The following is an 18,945-nucleotide window of genomic DNA, read 5'->3' on the forward strand; positions in this document are numbered from 1 at the left end:
CTAATCTTTTCTTTCAGCTTTCAAATCAGACCTCCTGGGTAGATTGGTGATTACCCAAAGGATGCTAAATGCGGAAAGAATGGTTAAGGTTGATCTGCTCTGTAACCCCGTTAGAAGATACTTTCAATAGGCTCTATTTGGGCCTGTACTGTCACTTGCCTTATGTGCTGCACTGTTCTTCAGGGGGGATATAGTAATTATATTAGGCCCTAGAAAAGAACTTGAAATGTGTCATGTTACAGCAGTAATTCGACTGCTTTAAAAATAAGGGTATTGCACTTAGCAGTTTGCGGCAGCCTTGTCACAAACTGTTATTTTTAATTTTTGTTTTGAAGTAGAAATGTAAAATAACTCTCTAACTTCATCTCATTCAAGCATTCAAAAATAAAAATATTAAACATTTATCTAGCATCAATAAGCTAGGCCTATTGCTAATAATTAGTAGCTTATTTTTTTATTCAGGGTTTCTTGTCAGTAACTCTCCCTTCTTTGATTAATTTTGGCCACTCTCAGACTGGATTCTAGCCTTGATGGAATATGGATCTGATCCAGAATAACCATCCCTATATCTCCTCTTATGACCCATTCTCAGCTCCCTGATTCTAACACAGTATTTAGTACTTGCTCAGATATTTCTAAGATGTTTCCTTCTATCACCTTTTCCCTACCTCTGCCCTTTCTCTTTTTTCTCTTTTGCTTCTTCTTTTCATTGTTAACTTTGACTTTACTTTTGATGATAAGAACCAGTGATCAATGGTATTGGTTAGTAACCTGCCCACTTGCACAATTTAACTTATATTTGTATTAGCCAGGCACAACAGGCGAACTTACTTTATTTCCTTTTCAGTGGTGCATTTCAAAATGGACAAACCTGTTATGAAATTCAGCAAAGAGTAAAATGAGATCCATACCAAATACTCCAAATTTCATATACATTTTAATGCGTACAATGCCGTGTATTGTTTTCCTGCTATCCATTTGCTGTATCCAGCTGCTGTCTCTTGTCTTATAGTTAGATTGTTAACTTGTTGTCAGGGATGATCTTTTTTGTATACAGTGTGGCGCTGGTCTCTGAGTGGAACCTCCTGGCACTGCTGTATTGCAAAAAAATAATTGGTGTCTAGGCCCAAGAGACAGCACAAAGTTTACATTCCATTATTCTCTGCTCTGACCTCTCTTTGCCTTTCTCTATCTTTTTCTTACACAGAACAGCAAACATTTTCAACCTTTAATTCTCCTCCTGATAATTAACCACATTTTGAAATCACTGGATTCTCTGGTGCTTCCTAGTTTATTTATCAGTGCTTCCTTAATTCCATACTGATGCAAATGTGCAAGTGTAATGGTGCAGGGCAGGGAGACTTGCCTTGATCACTGTCAGCACTGCAGAGAGGGCTCATTCCTGGAACTCTCAGCACCACAGTAAACGTTAGGGAAGATGTGATGGTCCACACTATGGGTGAAGACACCCCTGAAAGTTTATTGGGGAGGGAGGGAAAAAAATCTCATTACATGGAGTATAAGGTCCTTTAAAACACCTCCCTGTTCCTGTTGGGAGTTGTCCCTGTCTGCCCTCCTCTTAGCAGCTCTGATCTAAACATTCTATTTAATATTTAACAATAAGCCTTCAGACATGAGCTAATCTGAGTAATCAGTGTATTCATCTTCTGTGCCAAGATGGAGAACTTTTGTCTTTTATGCCACTTGGAAATCAATTTAATCTCCCTAGATAAATGTGTGGGTATCTCTAACTTAGGTACTTAATTACTTCTAACCAAGAGGGGAATGCCTCTGTTTCTTTGTTCTGTTTTCTATTTAGCAAAGAAACAGATCCAATTATTGCAGTCTACCCTGCAGTGAATTGGGAAATGTGAGGGGGCTAGCAGGGGGTTATAAGATCTTTGTCCAAAAGTAGAAAAGAAAAATGGGAGCATGCCAGTCTTATTTAACCAGTTTAAATGGGTTTAAAAAAGAATACTGTCTCCTTCAGTTATTTCCTAGCCTTTCCACAAATTCTTAGTTTATACATTCCATAGGACTCTAATCTCAAAAGTGCCTATCAGTTCTAATCTAAAATGTCTGCATATTGCCTCTCTGCAATAATCTAAATATTTCCTTTAGTATATGATTTGTATTTACTGTTCATTCACTTTCTATTCATGGTATGGAACAGACACAGAGTTGGAGGGTTTGGAATTCAGGACATACACAGTCATTCATGCTGCCAGGTGATAGTACAGTAATGATTGCAGGCTGTTTCTATTTCTATAGTTATTGCCACTACCTGATTTGTAATGAAAGAGGGGCCGGGACTCAAGCAATTAGGTGCTGGGGCTCAAGTGATTTTTTTTAAAAAAATCATGACTGACGTAGCCAGCCTAGAGGTTTCAGGGCTTAGCCCTGGCACAAATTAAGCGCTGGTTACTGCTACAAAGTGGGTGGCATTTTAGAACTTAACCTCACATTGTGGCATTTATATGTGGTGTTTAAATTGTGTCTGACTGACCATGGCAGTACATAGACCCATCATATACAGATTTCTATAGTCCAGATCGGTGGGCAAGAGGCAGTTTATGTTTTATTCTTGGGTCCCACCTTCCTAGGCTATGTCTTCATACCAAAATGGTATGGGGTTTTTTTTTTTGAGGGGGTGGGGTTTACATCAAGGTTGCTATCTTGATATAAAATCCTATTGACAAGAAGGCACTGTAAGTTTTTACCTTGATGGAGCTGGCTGATGTCAACCCTACACCCTGTATGACCTCAACTGGCTAGATAGAGGTCAAAACTACAGTATCTTCTCTTCAATAGGGTGTTAAATTGAGATATCTATTTGAAGTCACCCATCTCATTTTAACTTCTCAGTGAAGGTACATTGTGTTAGTTTTCTCAATGTAAAATACATTTTTTTTCTGTAAAGACATAGCCTCATTCACTTTCCAGTCCCCTCATTCACCACCCTGGCTCCTTCTTTCCTGCCCCTTGATACCTTAGGTCTCTACAGTGATTGTATTGGGGTGTCCCAACATTTGATGATCCTGGGAAGGGAGGCATGGTCCCATGTTGGGCAGCGTTTATAAGACAGTGTCAGTCAGTTTTCACCTATTATGCTTTTTGAGTTGCTTAGCATAGCAGAGTCCAAAGAATGAGCTAATTGTGAATGGAATTGTACTACTGGTACATGTTCAGAAATAATACCAACCACTTCAAGGATTTAATGATCATCTGGAGGATAGGAGTGCCAGGAATCTTGAGTGGTATAAGGAGGAGATCTAGAAGCTTTTGGAAACATTGTTGTGGTTAGAGCAGACAACTAAAGGTGAGAAGACCTGGCTTCTCTTCCTACTCTACCACTGGTTTGCTGTGACCTAAATTCACACTTAGCTTCTTTGTCTGAGTTTCTTCATCTGTCTGAAAAAATATATATTTTATATGATTCTTAGCCTCCTTTGCATAGTGTTTCTGTGATTCTCTTGCCTTTGTATAGCACATATCTTCTGAGAACCTCAAAGATTTCTACAAAGGTGGCTAAGAGTCACACAATCACCTTTTATATTAAATATGACTAGCAGTTGTAGTAATAGGGAGAATAATGGGGGAAAGGCACTGGAAGTCTGAGAGGTGGTTTCAGAGTGGAAAGAGGTTGCTGGAAGTCTGGAGGAAGTAAGGTAGAAGCTTGAAGGTCATGGAGCCTGGAAAGAGGTAGAGGATAGCTATGAAGCCTTTCAAACAGGACAGTAATGTTTCGGAACTATCTTGCTATTTTAGATTTATATTCATCCTCATGCTTGGAAACTAATGCTCTTTTTACAGGGGAGATGCTGTTTCTGAATTTAAATTCTGTTGCACCACATGTCATGGGTTTTGCAAAATGGATCTAAGATGTGAGACTTCAGACACTGTTTTTCCCCCTTTTTCTTAAGTATAAGTTGCTCCTCTTTTATTTTCCTCTTTCTGTGCTAAATGGTAACACTGGCTTTCTCTGCATGTAACACTTAACCTGCTGAACATCAAACACAGGATAGAGAAAACAGTATTTTAGCATTGGCACTGGAAGTGAAATGAAAGCTATTTAAATTTCACTTGTTCATTCATCTCACCTCTTAGAGTTGGAAATGTAATGTTGGTACAATGATGTATTCTAATAGTTATCTTTGCATTCTAAACCCATATGTTCAAATAATGTTTTTCCCAAAAATCTACACTTTGCGTGGATATTTCAGATCTTGTTTCAGCCCAGAAATGAATTGTTTTGAAAAGTTTGCTGAGATCAGTACCAGAGAGGGAAGAAAAAGTATTTTTCACACCATAAAACTTTCAGGCACTTGTTGAATTTTGGCTCTAACTCTGTATGTATTAATGGCCAAATTTGATTTCAGTATCACCAGTGTAAATTCAGTGATCTCCATTGATACTCAGTTCCTTATACTCAAGAGGATGTTTCACTTCACCTACGCCCTAGTCAGTGCTTTGCTGGATTGCCTGAAGGCTGCCATTACAGAGAGGAAGAAGATACTGAATCTGTTGATGAATCTGTGTCTTCTTTCTTTGAATATTCTGAGTTGGCTTCCTTTACATGTGTTTGTCCTGCTCAGAGTATCCAAATCTGAATCTTTCCCTTGCCATTAGACATCACTCAAGGGCATGGACATGGTTATCATCTGTCTATCATGCTGTTGAAGGAATGGCTGCCTTGTTGTGTTTCTATAACTTTTCTTTTTATGAGGATAGGTTATTGGCCCTAATGCTCAATCCCTAACCCTGGAGGCCAGTAAGCTGCTTTTCATCTGCTCCCTACTCTTTGACCTCTCCAATGTAGGTGTCCCTACCAGGACATATATCTCCCACTGGTGTATTCTCAAGGTCACTGGAATACACAAACTTTTCTATCATGTCAAAGTGAAATTCACAGGGTAAACTCAGAGTATCAGTTTCCCATAATGATTTTCTTGTGATTCTCACATCCTACTGATAGATCTTAATAGTATGCTGTGAAAGAGTTCACTCACTAGTAGAGCACCTCCTTGTGGCTGGGCATCATGTAAAGGCTCTTCCTCCATCTGGTGTCCCCTGCTGATGGTGTTTCTGTCACTGCAGTGGTCTCTCTTCTCATAACTTGGCCCTCTGGCTAGGTCATGATTTAGTCCACCCCTCTGGGGTAATAGAATCCAACAAATTAACAACCTAAATGTCTTCACCAAAAGGTCTTCAGTCCCAGCTCTGAGCCCTGTGGTCCTCACATCCCTCTATCAGAGTTCTCTGTTGATCTGTATCCAATTATCAGGTGTTTCACACTGTCTTCTCCAGTGGCTGGTAGAAGACCCTGGGCCTACCACCTACACTGGGTTGCAGCCCAGGGACCCTATAACCATCAGACAAAATCTACTCAGTCTTACTCCTTGCTACTGTTTCCCCAAACTACTTCTTACTCAGACTTTCTCTGACATTTTCCCCTGCAACCTCTCTAGATTCTTCCTTGTTTCAGGGATGGGACTCTCAAAGCCCTCTCTAGGAATCCCCTAACAAAATCCCAGCATAAAGATATAGCCAAAGCCCACTTCCCTCCTTGGACTTGACCTTGTGTCTTTCAATTAAATGTCTCTCAGCTCCCTCTCTGCAAGTTCAGTTCCTGCCCTTTATCAGAGCGTCCCAAAAGAGCCTGCTCCAGTCCACCGGTGGGTGTCCTATGTCACTCTTGGCTGCTAGCCAACCTCCTCTACCCAGGTGTGGATCTCAGGGCTTGCTCTCCCCCTGGTTGCCCTACACTAATCGCACAGAGTGACTGGAAACTCACTTCTTGCAAACCCCCTCTGCTCTAAATTTCATGGCTTTATCTCTACTAAAGGCTGGGCTCTCCCTTAGGTAGCACAATTTGCGACTCAGGCCTGCATTAACGTAATGTATTTGAGTGTATTTGTGTTATACACCCTATCACACATTCATTGCAGTTACTGAGTTACTCTCAAAATAAACTTCTTCATAATTTGTTTTGAATGGCTTGTAGTGTGGTTGCACTTTCATCCTATTCTTAAAGGTATGATCAGCTGGTTAACTCATGTCATTCCAATCAGTCCTAATAGTACTCTTCTCACTGGGCATTTCACTTTCCCATCTCTGCCAGTGCCTTCTTAGTTATTAAAATAAGATATTTGGCTTTGCATTACTGCTGCTCTATTTCTCCCATTTGCATAGTAGTTGTCTGTTCCCATAAATTGCTAGACTCCTTTCACATCTGTTGGAATTTGTTTGTTTGTTTGAGTTTGGCTGGAGCCGCTCAGCAAGTATCCAAAGTGACAAGTGATTTTTCGTGGCTCAGATTTGAGATGCCCAACTTGAGACATCTTTAATGAATCTTGATTTTCAGAGAGTGGATGCTCAGCACTCTCTGAAAACCAGTTCCCCTTAAAGGTGTTTCAAGTTGGGCACCCAAAACCACTAGTCACGTTTGAGAATCTTGGTCATAGTTCTTAGCTGAATGTTTGAATCTTGGTATACATCTCAAAGATGTTGTAGCTTCATGTTCTTATTCTCCACCTTCCATCACAAACAGGATGTCATCTGCTAAGAACTTGGTGCTTGGAAATCTGTCTCTAATGTGGTGCTGAGCACGTTCTGGAACACTTACAGATTCAGGCTGATTCACATATGCATTAATGGTAGTCAGTAGAACAGGCTGAAAGATGTATAAAACATCACATATTTTCTCCAGCTCCATGTGTTGGAATACATTCTTAACCTACAAGGCAATGAACATATTTTTATTGAATACTGCCATGTATTCTGCATAGTTTTTAGCATTTGTAGTGTTAATGGGTAGGGATTTCTTTTCAGTGCCTTAAGTGGTTTGGGAGTAATACAAATTCACTTCTTCTGATAATTTCCTCACCATCATTCTACCAGGCTGCTGATCAATTCCGTCCATCCCGTCCCCCTATCCCCCGCTGCCATTTGTAATAATTTTGTAGATTTCAGAATAAATATTTTTACCTAGATTCACAAAAGTACTTAGGTGCCTAAGTCTGGATTTAGGCACCTAATTCCCAGTTTGAAGTTCTACTGCAATGCCCAAAATTCCTGCTAAACCCTGTAGGCACCTAAAGTTACTCTGCACCTACATTTTTGTAGTAACATTTCCTTAGGTGCCTATGTTTCTGTCTCTGGGCACGTTCAGTGCTGGCTCCCTCTAGGCATGTAGATGTCTATCTCCACCTAAACCTCAGAGCAATTCACAAATCAGGGGAATATAGATGGTGGGCTGCCTAAGTCAAATGCAGGGCCTGGTCCGGTAAGTCCCCTTTGAGCATGCCTAATGGATTCAGACAAGTTCACACAAAACAGCTGGGAGCTGGGAAAAGCATGCAGAGAAAGACATCTCTCATTACTTTTATCCCAGTAGCTATGGTACTCACCTGGGATGTGCGAGTCCCCCAGTTCAAGTCCTCCCTTCGGCTGAGAAGGAGAGAGGATTTGAACAGGGTTCTGCCACCTCTCAGGTGAGTGCTTTTAACAATTGGGTTATCCCAATATGGGGTACAGGGGCTTTGTCTCTCCTGTTGAAGTTGTTCCACTGTGGATAAAGGAGAGCTATTGGAGCAGGGGTGCTGGACCCTGGATCTCCCACATCCTGGGTAAGTGCTCTAACCACCAGACTACAGAGTCATTTTCATGCTTGTGCTCTCTTGTTCACTCTCTCTCTTTCTTGGCTTAAATGGCTCTTTTTCAATTATGATGCCCAACTTCCAGGCCTACATCCTCCTGATTTAACCTCGAGCCCGCTCCACCATTCCTTTTAAAAATGATACTTTGAGGAAATTCTTTCAAATTTTATTGGTTTATATTGGACACTGTGTGTGTGTGTGTGTGTGTGTGTGTGTGACAGCAAGAGAGAATAATATTAGTAAATTGACTAATACAGCAAATTATTGCTCAAGTATACATTTCTGCTAATTAATGCTAGTGCAGCACAAATTCCTCCTTTAGTGAACTCAACTACTGTTATATGGAAGAATGCAGGCAATACAGGTTATTTTAATGCCTATATTAAAGTAAACTAAGCCTATCACCATCTCTTCCAACTCCTAGTTATGAAGGCAGAAGAACATATCTCTCTACTACATCTGTAAAAAGTTAGATATACATTATTTAAATACAGTTGTATGTGTATGGTATGATGCCACGTGCAACTGACACTCTTCTTTTATGTTGAATGTACAAATCAAGGGAAAATTTGCTCATTCCTGATAAAGGGTCTGATCTGAAACCCAGTGAAGTCAATGGAAGGACCCTCATTGACTTCAGTGGCTTTGGATCTGACCTGATATGAAATTCTCAGTGTAGTAACTTTTTTTAATGGCAACCAGAAGTCAAAAGTTTACTCTAAAAGTATAAACTTTTGTCTATAATTAATATTATGTACTGTATAAACTTTCTTTAATGCTCAACTATATTAGTCCTTCTACATATTGACTAATTTATGCAGTTGAGTGTCCTCAGATAAGACCATTTTATGTCATCCTGATTGTTTCCAATGAATCATTGGCAGCAGTAGATTTAATAGAATACATATTTTAGAGCCATACAAGTGTCATTTTGCAGGTAGTACAGTCTTTATAATTTTAATCTCACATTATGATGACAACACTATCCTTGTGCAACGTTCAGAACCTGGAGATAATGATCAGAAAATGCAATAGCATAATTCAGACCAATACAATCACTTGGCTGGATGACAGTTTAAAACAAAATGCCAAGTTTCTAGCTCACTGTGTTTAACTCAAAACCAGTGCTGGATCATTGCTGGACCAAATCAACTGCTGTGCTCAAGAAGTGTAATCTAGACAAACAGTATGATGAATCTATGCAATACATGTCCCCAGGGGAGTGCCACTCAATTAAAACCAGAAAATAATCACTTTTTTAAAAATATAGATACATAGATATGTGCCGTTTATGGCACATACTGTATCTACCAAGGATACTTAAGGTTAATTAAATAAGGGCTTGTTTCTTCATTTACTTATTTATTCTGAGATGCAAGTATATGTGGTCATAGAACTGTGCTTTCTTGTAGTGTGATGGCAATGAAAAAGATGAAGTACACAATATTCTTAGCGAGCATAAATGAAGGTCATGACCCCCTTTTTTCTACTTTTTTTTAAAGTATTTACCTAGAGAAAATGATTGGCAACCTTTCATTGCGTTTTCCAACCTTTGAAAAACTTGATTTTCTTTTTTTTTTAATGCTCAATTTACTCTTTCTTTCAGTTATATTTTGGGGGCTTAATAAATATTCAGATAAGTAACTGCACGCTTGGTCACAAAAAGTAACAGGGTGGGAAAGAAAAACCTGTAACTCCTTTGTTTTCTTAACAAGGTTTCTGCAGCAGCAATATGCTTTAATTTTACTAGAGACATCATCATTCCTTTAGGAGGTGGAGAAATTGTAGCAATTTCTGACAGCTTCATCACCAGCCATAGCCTCTAGAGTCTGAAAACTCTGTCCAGAAGTCTCTGTATAGAATAAATTAACATACTATTTTCTTTTCCTTTGAAGCCAAGCAGCAGTTTAGCAAAAATGATTGAAAAGAACATAAGTGTTACATCTAGATTCTCCTGAGCATGACCAAAAGGTGTGTGGACAGCAATTAGCTAGAATAATTTTATCCTCCTGTCAAAAGAATTTGGAAATTCAATTTAAATAAAGTAGTAGATAAATAAGACCCAACTTTTTTCTACAGAACATGTAAGGAAAACTTTGGCAATATACATTTAAACAAATGGATTTGTCATATAACTCTTGTGTTTTATTCTCACTGTCCTCTATGTTTAGAAGTCCTCTTTGTCTAAGATCAAATAATGACTGATCAATCACATTAACAGCATGAACGTAATGGACTGAAACCAGTGCTAGGAGAGAAGGCTGGTGTGTTGCACACTGTTATATTCTAGAGTCATGAGACTTCTTGCTAGTTTTCCATGTGAGTTTTTTCCAGCCCCTGTCTATTATCGTTACTCTTACCAACAGGTGGACTAACTGGTCTTTATGACAAGAAGGCTAGTTAGGCTGTGGAAGGATGCTTTTCCACAGGATGATCAACAAGTCTTCCAGGAGAGCCATAAAAACTCAAGAATCTATTCTACTAAGAGAGCCTCTTAGTATAACAAGAGAAGGCTCATTTGCAGAAGGTGAAGGAGTCTGCAATTACTTTGCATTTTCCTTGTTCAGTTCATTTCCTTGGGAAGGAAAATGTTTCTATTCATAATAGATATTCACATCAATGACTGACATTAGGAATACTCAATGCGCCCGCACCACCCATGGCATTCTCTGTGCTCCTTATCCATAGTTGCTGAAAAGTTTAAATCTTTCAGTAGTTTTCAGGATACTAAATGGTTTTTCCAGATCCCTAGGGAGTGTGACCACTTTGTAGTCTATGAGGATTTCCCTGTCAGATGAAGCCGGGGAGATTTTTAATTTAGGACCCTGGTCAGCTTGGATACATCAACCCTGATCTGTGTTTTCTATGTTACAGACTCAGGTTTTCAGTTACTGCTTGGTAGTAGGAAGTCAAGTCTCAGCCTGTGTCAGGTTGAAGTAAAACTCGTGGTGGTCACTGTAGAAGCCTTTTTGCCCATTCTGATAATACCAGCCCTGGAAAAGCTCAGGAGTCTGGAAAAATAAGTCTAGACTAATAATGATCTTGTCAAGTACGTATCTCATCTCTGTTGCAAATGTCCAAGGACATACTCTAGGCTTAGATTATCACTTGGCAACAAGGCAATTTGTGCATCTGAACCCAGTATCCCTTAGCCTGAGAGCATGGCTCCTGATAGTGACAAGTTCTACAGGCATTTTGTTTCTAAGCAGGTGGCCTGACCTGCCTGCCTTCTTAAAGCTCTCAGCTGGGTGTGTTTAGGTAGCAGATTGAAAAGATTTGTGGTATTACACAGTTGGATCCATGTGCACTCCTTTAATTTTCACCACACGTGGATTTCTTTTCTCCCTTCATTACTGGCTTAATCTGACTCTAAGTCTAGCTCCTCCTAGGTCCATTTGGCAACAATTTTGGCATATCAAAGCCCACTTAAAATCCGTCTTTAGGTCAATATCTCCGCATGGCCCCTTATTGTGAAGCTAAGCTTATATGGAACTTCATATTTTTCAAGCTCTCATTAAGCCACCTATGGGATGGGATCTTCCTGGAGTCCTGAGAAAAGTAATGAAACCTTTCCAGGGTATTGGTGAGCTTAAGGTTTTCTTTCATGGAGGGTCATATCCACTTCTAGGAGTGAATTTCGCTCATTGAATGAGTGTGATTTTGGTTTTAGTACCTTTTTCGGACTTATGATGATTTTTCTAGGATAAGAAGGTATTAAGGAATCTTCCAAAATCTCTTCCCAGTATGGTGATTTGTTCCCATTGTAGTAGGAATATCATAACGGCCATTTCTTCTCATGTCCACCTACCCAAACTTTTGGGGCCTCTTTTCACACATTTAATGTAAAAAGTTCCTTGGGAACGTTACTTAGGGCACACTAATTTCAAATACAAAGTGTCCTATAGGATGTGTGGGAACTTTAGACTTTATGCTCAAGCTTAGCTCTTTATAGCTGTCATAAATATAAAGGGAAGGGTAAACCCCTTTGAAATCCCTCCTGGCCAGGGGAAAGCTCCTCTCACCTGTAAAGGGTTAAGAAGCTAAAGGTAACCTCGCTGGCACCTGACCAAAATGACCAATGAGGAGACAAGATACTTTCAAAAGCTGGGAGGAGGGAGAGAAACAAAGGGTCTGTGTCTGTCTGCATGCTGGTTTCTGCCAGGGATAGACCAGGAATGGAGCCTTAAAACTTTTAGTAAGTAATCTAGCCTGGTATGTGTTAGATTATGATTTCTTTAAATGGCTGAGAAAAGAATTGTGCTGAATAGAATAACTATTTCTGTCTGTGTATCTTTTTTGTAACTTAAGGTTTTGCCTACAGGGGTTCTCCATGTTTTTGAATCTAATTACCCTGTAAGATATCTACCATCCTGATTTTACAGGGGGGATTTCTTTATTTCTATTTACTTCTATTTTTTATTAAAAGTCTTCTTGTAAAACACTGAATGCTTTTTCATTGTTCTCAGATCCAAGGGTTTGGATCTGTGGTCACCTATGCAAATTGGTGAGGCTTTTTATCCAACATTTCCCAGGAAAGGGGGGGTGCAAGTGTTGGGAGGATTGTTCATTGTTCTTAAGATCCAAGGGTCTGGGTCTGTAGTCACCTAGGCAAATTGGTGAGGCTTTTTACCAAACCTTGTCCAGGAAGTGGGGTGCAAGGTTTTGGGAAGTATTTTGGGGGGAAGGAGCGTCCAAACAGCTCTTCCCCAGTAACCAGTATTAGTTTGGTGGTGGTAGCGGCCAGTCCAAGGATAAAGGGTGTAATATTTTGTACCTTGGGGAAGTTTTTGACCCAAGCTGGTAAAGATAAGCTTAGGAGGGTTTTCATGCAGGTCCCCACATCTGTACCCTAGAGTTCAGAGTGGGGGAGGAACCTTGACAATAGCAAATCCCTTTTGGGTTTCATCTGTGCATCATGTGTGACAGAGTTTCTTGTTAAACCTAAATAAATGTAATGTGTGGTAGTGGATACTATTGCAAGAGTGTAATTGTTTAATACTCAAACATGACTGATTTGTAGCCTTCCAAATTAGACCATTGGTAATCTGATTTTAAAATGTTAAAGATAAGTGTAAGTTCAAAGTAATTTCAAAGAGTGACGGTACTGGAAGAATGACGCTGATTTCCCACTGACCCTGTGTTGCTTTTCAAGTACAGGGGCAGATTCTTTCTTGTTAATCATAACCATCTGTCCGAAGGAAACTCGTATATAGGTTGCAGCTCCTCAGAGTCCCTTGCTAGCACTTTAAGTGTGGAAAAGAACCACTGAATTAAGGTTTGATCAACAATAATTTCATATTGAATAAGTGTCAGGAATATTTTTCAATAATTAATAAACAGATTGGATTAACCACTCTGATAGCAAATCAATTGGAAATGATTTATTCAAACTATAACGCATGTCAATACACATAATTTTAAATTGAACTCTTTAAGCAAAGAAGCTGGTTGTCCTGTGTAAAATACTTAGTAAATATATTTGTAATTATTATTTATTGATTAAAACTAATAGAGACTGGCACTCAGTGTTGTCTATAACTAAACCACGGTAAATGCTTTCAGTATATTTAATAAGGCATGGTTTGTTTGTTTTTTAAATCTGTATTATGTGTATATATTATTCAATTAGTATCAAACATCCCTAAAACACAAACACCGTGCACATTGTTACATGCTGTTTTATGCTTTTTTTGTTTCCATATGACTGTGACTGGCTGGAGTGTAAATTGGTAAAATATTAAAAGTAGAGCTGGATGAAACATTCAATTTTCTGAACCTCGGGAGAGATACCTGCTACAGAAAGGGTAAGCATGAAAAGATTTCTGTAATAAGTTGGCAGTCCCCAGGGTTTAACAGGAAGTGTTGACAGGGTGAATACATGGGGAATATCTTGAGGAAGTGGAATTGTAGAACTCATCATTAAAATTGTTTTTAATTGTTCACTTTATTAATATAACTTCATAAGCAAAGTTTTATGAATGAAACAACATTCATTCATAAAACTGGTTACCCCAATAACTGGCTAATTGAGTTTCACTTTCAATCCAATTGCTGCTTAAATTGCTGAAATTTACACTGTTTCAACATTGTAACTTCTGCTCAAATTTTTGTCATTCATGATACTTTTCTATATTGTAACTTCTGTTCACTGTTTGCCATTCCTTACACTTGTCCATATTGTAACTCAAACTTCATTTTAACTTGTCCCAAACTCCATTTTAAAATGCTCACTCCATTTTGTAAAAGCTTGCTGCAACCTTCATTTTTGCAAAACCCTGCTGTAATCTTGTTAGTTTAGTTTAGATGTATGAATGAGGTATGTATGGATGATGGACTCAACCTCCAGCCCCAGCCTGTCCTGATGAAATAAAGTGTCAACACCCAACAGCAGAGGATGCAGACAACAGGCCTGACAAAGTAAGAGGAGTCCACCCTCAAAAGAAAAGAATAAAAGTACAATTGAAGAAACCTCAAAGCCAGGTCCTAGGCTGAAAGTCATGCCTGCAATTGACGGGTGATCAATCACACCGAACCCAGAGGCAGCGTGACACAGCAAGACCTATAGACTCTGAATTCAAACTAAAGCCTACAAAAGGATGGGTGAGATGGAAGACTTTGAAGGGTAACATTCTGCTGCCAACATGGAAGGGCATCGGTGCATGCCCAACAGAGACCCAGCTCTTCCTTGTGCCCGGCTTTCCTGGCCAGTTAGCCGCCACAAGCTATGAACCCAAGCCACAATCTCAAGCCACGTTCAGGCCTGGTAACTATACAGCATCTGCAGAACCTGTGTGTGTGTATGAACGAAGGTGTGAATGAATGTGAAACTGAATGAAATATAACAGCTATAACTGACTGCCTACTACGATTCTTTTTGTATTCACAGTAAATGTGACATTTTGTCTTATCCCCTTTAATAAGATCCTGCTGGTTTTTATTTTATTGGTAGAACAGAATTTTCTCTTGGAGAATGCAGTTTCTTTCTGACCTTGAACCTCCAAGCAAACCACTGGGGATGGATTTTTTCCAACATTTGCAAAATAAACTACAATAATGGTTCAATTCACAAAACTCACTAAAGAATCAAACCCTTCAGGATTCACACAGATCTGGTCTAAAATACATTTTCAATTAATTTATTTTGTGCTGAAAAGTCAGAAACAGATGAACTAATAAGGAAGCAGCTTAGTTGGAAACACACACCATAATTATTGATTTTTTTTTGTAACGAAAGGGAGAAATATATATTGAAGATATTATTTAATGTGGATGGAATTTGAAGTAAATATTTTATTTTTTTTCTTGGACCAAGGTTCGTAGCTTGATGAATTGCTGCTATTTATTTGTGCTGTGTTAGTGCCTGGAGCCAAAATGGAACCCTATTGTGCATTTCTAGTGCGAGGGATAGCTCAGTGGTTTGAGCATTGGCCTGCTAAACCCAGGGTTGTGAGTTCAATCCTTGAGGGGGCCGTTTAGGGATCAGGGGATTGGTCCTGCTTTGAGCAGCAGGTTGGACTAGATGACCTCCTGAGGTCCCTTCCAACCCTGAGATTCTGGGATTCTGGGATTCTAAGTGCTGTACATATGTGTACTGTAAGAGACAGTCCTTGCCCTGAAGAGCTTAGTCTAAATAAACAAGATGCACAAAACTGGGAGAAAGGAATGATCATTATCCCTCTCTTGCAAACGGGAAACTGAGACACAAAGACACTGAGTGCCCTTTCCAAGGTAATAGAGGAAGCCTGTGGCATAGGCAGGATTTGACTTGAATGCCAGTGCCGTCCTTAACTATAAACCATCATCTTGTCTAAAAAAGAGGAGTACATGATAACTGCCCAAGATTACAGACAGATTAGAGGTAGATTCAGTCAACAGCTCTTCTAGAATTTTTTTATGCAGAAATTAAGCCCAGTTCCCGAAGCTGATTTAGGAGTTACTGCTGGCACATAAAACAGAAAAACGTAGATCTAAAGTGGATGATATTTGTACATGGGACCACACACTATGACTTCAAGAGTGAAGCTGTGTTGGGTCACCACTCCCTTAAGCGTGCTGCTCTCTTGTGGATGCACCATGTTCCCTGATTCTTTGCTTGCATGTGCAATGTACTGTAGCTTTTATCTTGGCACAAAATACTTCATTATTTCTGTTCCCGTCAGGGCCAGTCTGTCCTACCTCTGTTGTTGTTGTCTCTTGGCAACAATAAAAATAAATGGAAGCAGGTAATTGCAGAGTTGGATTCTATTCGGTGGTATAGCTGCTGTGCACTGGGCTGCACAAGTTAAAAAAAAATAATTTACAGAGCTGTGCTCCTGTAAATGCGCTGACAGGGCCTATTATGCAACACGTTTTCGAGTTGTAACCATTCAGGCTAAAGTCTTAGAAACTGATGGATCAGAATGGTATGAAGGTGCACTACAATATGTATTTTGTTTATGAACTATGTGACTCCTCATGTCTACCTGTACATGCACTGTCTCCAGTTGTGGCTCCTGTAGGTTTTCAGACCCCACACCACCACATTGTTTGACCCATGGTCAGTTCTGGCCTCCCTTGCCTAGTGGTCCAACACTTCCAAGATGCCGATCGGCACCACTTTCTTTGCCTCTGTCCCAACTGCCACCCTGACCACGGATGCCTCCGTCATGGTGTGGGATGCTCACCTGAATTTGGAGGGCAGGGTGGCTGAGCAGCTGCAGAGATGGACAGAACTACTCCAGTGCCTGCAGGGGAGTGTTCTGGTGCTCAACCATTTGGTCCTGTCCATGCTCTGGCACCAGCTCAACACCCTGAGGCCCACCCCAGGTATCCTGGCCCTGCTCCAGAGGTTAACTTGAGTTCTTTTGGCCAGGAATGCACTGGGACTCTGGGGAGGTTTTTAGTCTTCCCTTGGAGAAAGGAAGTCAATGCCTGGTCTACCTTCACAGCCAGGTCTATGTCTTCCACCTTCAGGCCCTGCAGAGATTCTTTTACGGTTCAGGTAGTCTGGTGTGGAGCGTGTTGGCACACGCCTTCCTCTGCTGCCTCTGAGGGCTCCAATGCTGCTGGCAGCTCTTTTTTCTCCATCCAAGAGGTTTTACGTAAGCCCTCTCCTAACTGCTGGTCTTCTACCAGGACCTCCTCTGAACCTAGAAACTGGTCTTGGAGACTTGGTCCATGGTGGTCAACGAGGGGGCCGATCTCCTGGCGGAGACCTTGATACACAATCCCCAGCTCAGTGTGCAGCTGGTGGAGTCCCCCTCGGTGCACCAGAGGTTGGTCCTGGCAGGATCCACCAGGATTGGAGATCTCCTGGATTACGACCAGGGGGACTGGGTGGATCCCCTGGTGTTAGGTCGGTGCATGAGGCTCTCCACCCCTCATACTTCCTGGTATGTACTCCAGAAGGTGAGGGCAGACTTACTGACAGCCTCTCTGACTTTCCTTGACCAGTTCCTGTGGGAGCATTCTCCTCACCCGCCTTTTACCCCTGGCCCTCTGGATCTCATTGTGATGGGATCCCCAGAGTTCAACCTAGGAGTGTGGGACCACTGTGCCCCCTTAACTCTCCAGCCTGTGCAGTCTATCACAATGCTTTGCTAATTGCAAGCAGCGAACCCCTCCAGGTGCTTTTATCACTCAGCACAACAGCATGTGGAGCCCCACACCCAGCCAGATTACATGAATGCTCCCAGAGCCACTCATGAATCACACAGAGAAAGGCACCAGCCAAATCTCACCTTCTCCCAGCCTTGTACCTCAGGAATATACCATCTTGCACTGCTCAAGACCCTTTCTTCAGCAATGCAAGTTTATTAATTGGCTCACCACTTCGTCAATGGGAAGTGGACATACACCAACCTTTATAAATCTGAGCAGATTTACCAAGCACGTCAGGCAAACTCATTAAAGATAAATAGCAAAACAAGTTTATTGATTGCAAGAGAGAGATTTTAAGTGATTATAAGTGATTGGCAAAAATTCAGAGTAGTTACCAAAATAAAATAAAATATAAACACACAGTCTCAACTCTCAACCCTATTAGAGTGGGCAACATCTAGATTAAACAGTTTTTCACACCCCACGGGATATTGTAGTTCACAGTACACAGGTATCACCCTTGAAACCTAGGTCAGTCTCCTCTGTCGGAGTCTTCACTCTCCTGAGTGTCCTTGTTTCTTGCAGCATAGGTGGAGGGAGGAGAAAAGGCCACTGTGGACCACATGGGGCCACTGTGTTCTGTTTTATACCCTTAGTTCCATGTGCTTGGAGAACACAAGTCCAGGCATGTCTGGTTGGTGCTGCTGAGTCACCGTCAGGCAAGGTTGAGCAATTCTCCTGGTGTGACCTTGTGTAAGTGAGTCACTGCATTGTAGCTCCCTTGCTGGACAATGGCTGTTGATGGTTGTTCAACACCCATTTGGGCATTGTTTAGCTCCCTTGTCCTTGTCTCTGGGGATCTAATATCTGGGCAGTTTCCCAACTCACAGCATGTTTTAGTGACAACCATACAACACAATCTTATAATTTATTATGCACTAATGATATTCGTATTTAGATAGAACCATGGCTTTCAGGGATCATAACCTTTCTGCTGGTACCTCACATGGCATGCTTTATATGAAATATCATAATTATATATAAATTATGGATATGGGGTTACAGGGCGATCACCCGAGGTATAGTGTCACACTTGTTATCTGTCCCCTACGTTGTGAGTCCCCTCCATCCCCCCCCCCCCCCCCATGTTCTGAGCTGGCTGCCTGATCAGCAACCGTTTCATTTCTGAATTGCGCTGAGGAAACATCGGTACACACTCGTGCTTCACACACTTCATTTCCTCACCTTTGTGTCCCGCCCCGATATAAGTGGCAGGACCTTTTGCCATCTGTGGAAGGTGAGGAACTCCAATGGGGCCAGTCTGTATTCCACCTTGGTTCCACAGCCCACCAGGGATAACAGCTGGCAGCTCTTTCATGGAGCTGTGAACACGAGAATTTACTTGGTGTAATTCACCCCTATCCCCAACACTTGCCCTTTTTGTGGCATGAGGGAGAGTCTGGCACACATTTATCTTGAGTGTGCCAGATTGCAGCCCCTTTTCCAGCTCCTCAAGAATCTTCTCCTAAGGTTCTGGTTGCACTTTTCCCTGCATCTCTTGATTTATGCACACCATGTCCAGGACCCTATGAAGTCGCGGTATCACTTCGTCATCCTCCTCCTGGCATTGGCAAAAGCGACCATTTATAAAACAGGAGGAGGATGCTGGATGGGGAGGTGCTCTGCGACGGAGGGGGCCTACTTCCAT

The 18,945-nt window shown here is 41.0% G+C and overlaps 1 protein-coding gene across 7 annotated transcripts in view; it reads left to right on the forward strand.

Moving 5' to 3' along the window:
- The window catches only part of MGAT4C (MGAT4 family member C), a 678,608-nt gene that overhangs the window by 255,486 nt on the left and 404,177 nt on the right, over positions 1-18,945 (forward strand). The window contains exon 1 of one of the 7 annotated variants that reach the window (XM_073331150.1): positions 13,376-13,462. The exons of 5 other annotated variants lie outside the window; for them this stretch is intronic. The gene's annotated coding sequence lies outside the window, so the exon portion shown is untranslated. Of the gene's footprint in view, positions 1-13,375; positions 13,463-18,945 lie in introns of those variants that run through there. One more of the 7 variants, XM_073331139.1, reaches the window with a different exon arrangement.

This window comes from Lepidochelys kempii, chromosome 1 (genome assembly GCF_965140265.1).
Source record: "Lepidochelys kempii isolate rLepKem1 chromosome 1, rLepKem1.hap2, whole genome shotgun sequence".
In the NCBI taxonomy this organism is placed as follows: Eukaryota; Metazoa; Chordata; order Testudines; family Cheloniidae; genus Lepidochelys; species Lepidochelys kempii.